Source organism: Daucus carota, chromosome 5 (genome assembly GCF_001625215.2).
Source record: "Daucus carota subsp. sativus chromosome 5, DH1 v3.0, whole genome shotgun sequence".
Lineage (NCBI taxonomy): Eukaryota > Viridiplantae > Streptophyta > Magnoliopsida > Apiales > Apiaceae > Daucus > Daucus carota.
In genome coordinates this window covers 30,822,283-30,829,476 of record NC_030385.2, presented here as the reverse complement: position 1 = coordinate 30,829,476, position 7,194 = coordinate 30,822,283, and positions in this window count along the sequence as shown.

Below are 7,194 nucleotides of genomic sequence, written 5' to 3'. Positions count from 1 at the left end.
CTTAGAATTTCGAGAGGAACAACATACTTGAATTTCATTGAATTCTAAAATTCTTGGAATTAGGGTTTTACGGAGCGTTATTATTTAATTATTTTCGTGACATAAGTTGAAATTTGTTCATTATTATTCGTGAAACGAAATTTATAATCATTTTTAATTCTAATTAAAAATGGCTGCAAATTTTGATATTCCGAAAACAAATTTCACAATTGTTGAGAATAATAATTTAATTACGCAAGCAAATTATCGACGCTGGGTTCGATATATGTCTGAATTCTCGTATGCTAGATTTGCTATGACCGAATCTGTTTATCTTAACAAATCTCTTCTACGAGATTTCTTGTCTTCTATTTCTGTTGTGAATGCAGGACAGATACTTGGTATTACTTGTCAAATTCAGGGACGAACACTGTCAATTACTGAGAACACCCTGAACACTGCTCTGCAACTTCCAACAGCAAACTTTGAAGCTGTTCCAGATAGAGCTGAAAGAACAAACTTTTTCTTTGCTATTCACTGCCAGAGGGAGAATGGTGATCTTCCAGGAAAGATGTACGTCAAGCATTTGCCTCGAGAATGGAATTTCTTCTTTAATTCCATTTCTCATGTATTTGCACCAAAAACTGGAGGGTTCCATGGGATTACAAATTTCAACCAGGAAATTGGGATTGCAATAGCACAGAATACAAGAATAAATCTGGGACATCTAATCATGGGAGCATTTCAGGACGCCTTAAGGAAGAACAGGAATGTGCTTCTCTATCCTCGGTTCTTCCAGATAGTGCTGAACCAACTGCTGACTCCTGCTGAAAGAGCTGTCTATCCTAATATAGACAATGTCATATGCTCTTTCATGACTACAAGAGTGATATCTATGCTGGAGAACCATCAAAACTATACCAACAATGAGGATGTGGTTCATACAGAGGCAATGCAAGAATTCTTAAACAACCAGAATCTGCCTCCACCACATAATCAGAATATTGCTGATCCAGTAGTTCAGGAAGAGGAGGCCCCTGAAACACAAGCTGAAGAAGTCACTGAGACATCTCATCAAGTCAATATCCCTGAGACTCAAACTTCTCAAATGGAAAAGGAAGTGATAGTGGAAGATGCAGAGACATCCTCAGATGACAATGCTCAATCTGAAGGAGAGGATTCATTGCAAGACAACTCCACTGATGCTGAAGATGAAGTGGATAGCCCTGCTCAAACCACTGTAGCTGCACCTTCAACTGATATGATGATGGATATTGATGAACTCTTCACCAACACCTACAATCCACTGCTGCAGTCAGGTATCCCTTCTGATTCTGACAACTTGTCTTTCAGTGCACCTGATTGGGTTCAGAATCTTTTGGATTCCAATCAGCTTTCACCACCTATCACAAGTGCCAATGAATTTGAAATCCCCCAAATTCATATCCAAGGCACCACTTCACAAACACCTGAAGCAGAAACTACTCTACCCCTCAGCCAACCACTTATTATTTCTGAGAGAGAGGGAGAAAGTGCCTTAAGTGCACCACAAAAGGAGGTTGTTTCTGAAACTGCAGCTCTGTCTCTTAGTCAGGAAAGGAGAATAGAACCTGAGACAACTGCAGATATGTCTATTTCTTCACCACCTCAGCCACATGATATTACAATGCACAGTGAGGTTGCACACACAGTTGAAGAATTGACGGTTGCTAACACTTTGTCGTCCATGTCAGGGATAGACACTGTTGTTTCTGATCCTCTTCAGGGTCAAATGCCTTCACAGGCTTCTGGGGGAAACTTGGATGAATTGCCAAATTCTCCATCCTTGTCTACCCCCCTGGGAGGAACATTCCCAGATCCCTTAAGGGACTCTTCACCTCCCGAAGGTGAACGGCAATCTGTTTCTGAGCCCTTCATATCAGGAAGTGTGCCAGTTATAGAGGACTTGTCACAAAGTCATTCGCCGTCAAAGGCAGTTGTGGGAAACCAGGGTGCTTCGCCTATTCAAGGATCACATCCTTCGAGCCCTGTGTCTACCCACCCTGAGATTCCAACTCAGGATCCATCAAAGGACTCACTACCTTCGAGTAGTTGGCAACTTGTTTCTAATGACTCAGATTCATCTGACGAGGAAACTGAGGACGAAGGCTCACGAACCTTCATTGCACCTTCTGTGACCTCTCTAGAAGAGGCTAAGAAGATTTCTTCTGCAGGTACATCTAAGGCTGCTGGAACTTCTTTGAGTGAGAGGGAAACACCAACAGAACTTGATATACAGAAACCCTCTGACCCACTGAGTGTTCTAGCTTTGAGTGAAACGAGAGAAACACCTACAGAACGAACAAGTGAGAACCCAACAGCCCCACCTACAATTGAATCTGCTATTCCAACTGTATCTGTGACAGAATTTGAAGCTCTGAAATTCAAAGTTCAACATCTTGAAGCTGAGAATCTTGTTCTACGGGAGGAGTTAGTGGAAATCAAATCAACAATGGAACAAAGGTTGGCTGCTCTTGAAGCTAAATTGCTGGCATCTCAACTTTCCAGAGAGGATTACTCAACTGAGGGGGAGAGAGCAGCAGAAAAAGCAAAGGGAAAAAGGGTGATCACAGGGGTGTCTGAAGAATTGATTGATTCTGCTCTTAAACATCAATTCAGTTACAGTCATGATGAATACATCCCTGAGTTTGTGGATGACAGAGTAATAAGGATGGTTGGTGCTGAGAATGAAGATCTTGAAGAAGGAGAAATCCCAGACAATGAAGTCTTTGCTGATGAACTTGCATATCACAATGACATCTTCCCTCCTGAAGAGTTTGAAATTGCAAATCCACAAGACATTGCTGATGTTTCTAGGGATTATGCTGAGCAAAGGAGAGCAAGGGAGAAGTTAGAAAATCAAAGACGAATTCGAAGGGAAAGGAGACTTGCCAACTTACATAAAGATGGAGCTGAATGGGACATTGCTAGATCTGTGTTTGATTTTCCAGAGGTCACTCAAGACAATGATGATGACGAAGTAAAAGATATCTTTGACTCCTTCAGGAATAACTACAAGGATTTACATGATTATCACGAGGTGTTAAATGATATCATTTCTACTGTGTCTGTTGCTGTTCTTCCCAGAAGAGGATGGATGGTAAACATATCATTTGAGCTACAGAGAGAAGGCCATGGACTCAAGCATGTGTCAAGTCAGTTTCTCAGAGATCTCTCTTTAACTGAGCTGTTTGTGGTAAGAAACAAGATCATCTCAACCGGCAGAAAGCATAATGAAATATTCAGAGATATGGTGGAAGAATGGATATCTGATATTGGAGTTGAAATTCATGACAAGCCTTCAGTTATCAAGTATTTCAAGGATGGTATGATTCAGAGTATTGGACTCACTGATGAAGCATTGTCAACATACAATCCTCGTATACTGAAATATCTGGAAGCTCAAGTCAGGGAGAAGTGCTCAAGGACTAGCAAGGGAAGACTAACTGCAGAACTGCTATATGCCTATCGTCTGAACTTTGCTGCTCTGAGAGACTTAGACTTATCAGCAATCAATCGTCAACCACCACATCCACTGCCTCCACTCAACCCTGAAATTCCTGAATATCCAAATGCTCCTGTTGTCACTTACAATCCTACTTCTGTGATATTCAAAAAGAAGAAAGACTCTGAGGTCACTGCTATACCACTGACAGAAATTGGGAAATTCTCTTCCAAAAGAATCATTCGTGCTGTTGCTGCTGTCAAGTTATCAGTTGTGAAAGAAGACAAGAGTGTGCTCAAAGATTTGATTGATCTTCTAGAGATAAGAAAAGCTGTAGAGACTGTCCATAACACTTCAAGGGTTCGTGCTCATCCATCAAGAATCATCATGAAAATTGAAGGAATGGAGATGAATGTCACCTTTAAGAAGTTGAAGAAAATGGTTCATGTCCAAACATTAGAGAAGATGAAGAAGAATCTAGAGCAACCTCCACCTGAGAACACACTGGAGCAAGTGGCACTGAGTACCATCACTGCTAAGATTGAAGAGATTGAAAACAAGCTCACTCAGAAGAAGGAGGAAGAAGCTGCAAAGAGAAGAGCAGAGCAAAAGCTGATTAATGCAAGAGCCAAGAAACCAAGAAGAGATTAGTTCAGGCTAGAGGAACAATGGCTACTTGTATTTACTTTTGATTTCTGGAAAATGTAAGATATAATCCAGACTGTACTTAGTATTATTTCCTGTTTAAAATAGTATGCTTTTTCATTGTGTCAGTTGAGTTATCCTCTTAAAGGATTTGCTTGTCGAACTCTAACAATCAAATAGGGGGAGATTGTAAAGCATAATGTAACGTAAATGTAATTACGATAACTCAACACAACAAAAGACAGGAAACAATACGTAAGTATATTACAGGAATCTACAGGTTGGAGATTCGATACGAACAGACAAAGTCAATCAAGATATCTGAGACGAGCATCCGTCCACTGGAAGAAGTTCATTAATATGTTCAAGCCTCAATGAAGAATAAAGTTCAATGTGTCTGCTATCAAGATTGCCTGAAGATCAAGTATCAAAGACCAGAAGATTCCAGTATATTTAATTTGATTATTTATAATCAAATTTATCGAAGCAACATCTAACCCGGAATGACTGATCAAGTAGATTATCAAGCAAAGGATTCAAAGAATTATTTCAGTTCGAGTCGTTCGTGAACCAGACCAGTGCACAGGACGTCAGGACATACGAAAGTATTCAGTGGATTCGATCAACGAATTAATTGATCAAGTTAATCAAGCTGCTCCAGGATATATTGCCCAAAGGACTTATTTAGATATATATATATATATATATATATATATATATTAATTGTGAATTATTTGAATTTAAATAATTCAAGTAATTAATTTAACACAATTAATTATATATATATATGTATATTTAATCCTTGTGCAAAATAGGAGTTGAAAGGAAATTTGTCTAAGTACTCATCAAGGGGACTCAGCTGTACCTGGCGCAAACTTTGACTATGAAAAGTCAAAGCTTGCGCTACAAATGTTCAAAACTGATGGCATGCTGAAAAGTTCTAAGTATGGTACAGGAGAAACAGTGAGACAAGTCTTGAGCGCAACTTTTGACCAAGTCAAAGGTTGCGACTCCAAAACTCATCTAGCACAAGTCCAATGCATGAATTTCTCTAAGTACCGTCTACAGTGGAGTCACCAGTAGTGGAGCGCAACCTTTGACCAAGTCAAAGGTTGCGACTCCCACCCATCTCTCAAAGCGCAACTTCATGTATAAATGGCTAAGTCATTTCACTGGGAGTTCAATACAGGCGCAACGTTTGACCCGTTGACCCCCTGTAAACAATGGATACATTTGGGCGCAACTTTCATGTACATATATATATATGTGTTTATATATATGTATCTGAAAGTGGCGCCACTCCTTGTTTATACCTGAGTTAGTTTTATTTTTGTAAAACGAATTCGTCCAGGACGAACTCAAGTCGTCCAGGACGAACTCGTTAACCATGGTTAGTTGTTGGAAAGCCTATAAATAGAGGTTGATGTTTTCATTTGAAAACAACTACACACTTTGTAAGTGCACACACTATACACATTCTCGAGAGTTAAATTAGAAGATCGTTTTTTTCGAGAGTTTGTAATAGAGTGATTGTAGTCTCTGCAGCCGACACTTGTGTTGGAATTTGTAGCACCCGAGGATTATTTCTAATACAAGAATATTCCCCGACTTGCTGGAGTTATTTATTTACGATTGATTTAACATGGACTGAAACAAAGATTATCCGCAATTAAATTAAATCGAAGAAATTGGTACGACGTATTCAACCCCCCATTCTACGTCTGATTGGACCTAACATGAATGCATTAAATGTACGTAAAAGATTACTATACTATCCTTTATAAATTTGATTTGATTGATATTTTGATAAATATTATGATTATGAGATGAACGGTGATTAGGTGGGTTTATCGATTTTCTTGATAAGCTGAGTTTTCTTAGAATCTTCCTCCTATATTATATATATATATATATATATATATATATATATATATATATATATATATATATATATATATATATTTATATAGTGTACAAACTACTAAATACAAACGTAAATGCGAACCAACGCTCTTAAGAGTATGAAGAGTTTTGCGGGTTCCGAGAATGGACCTTCAGGTGGGCCTCAGCAAGGCCTATATAGGCCCTGATGGACAGGGTGGCCCAACGAGAAAAGGGAGTGAGGTAGAATATTGGTTCTTGAGCTTGTCTGGAACCTCCTAAGTCTTGTTCGGAGCCTTAGTGAGGTTGTGGTGGACCCGAGGTTGATTGAGTGGGTCGGAAGTTGATCCCGATGGGTGATGTCATATATGCCTAATTTTTCTTGATTTGTATTTAAAATTCGTATTTGATCATTAAACCCCCTTCCTCCCTCCTCTCCCCCTATATATATAGGCAATTATTCAAATACAAATCATCAAAATAAAAACTAATATACAAACCAAAAAAATCATACCTAAACGACATCACCCACCCCTCATATATATGCCATCACTCACCCTCTATATGTCATCACCCACCTAGGGCTCACCCCTCGCCCCCACTCAATTCACCCCCTCCTCCCGCCCGCCCGCCAGCCCGCCAGCCAGCCAAAGCTCGCCATAGACCCTAAACAGGCTCCAGACAGCTTTAAGAACCAAAATTTGGCCCCACCCCGACTCTACTAGGCCCCACTTAGACCCGTATAGACCGATCTCGGGGTTCATCTCCGGTAACAAAACTAAGTATCAGAGTAAGACCATATATATATACACCTCGGTCCCTAGGTATCTCGGGGATGGATCCCGAATAGGTCTAGATGGGTCTAAGTGGGGCCTAGTAGGGTCGGGGGTGGAGTCTAATGAGACCCGGGTGGCTCTTATGACCGGAGCCCGTGCGTAGCCTTAACAAGATTCTAACGGGCCCGTGATGAATTGAGTGGGGCCGAGAGTGGACCCTACATGCGTGAATCGTGATGACATACCGTGGATGGGAAATGTCGTGTAGATATAATTTTTTTTGTTTGTATTATAATTTTTATTTTAATGATTTGTATTTAAACCCCCTATATATATACTCCCTCCGTCCCCCTGAGAGTTGTATACATTGGGGGACGGGGACGCGGCACGGACTTTAATGCTCCTGTAGAGTGTAGTTGTATAATTTAT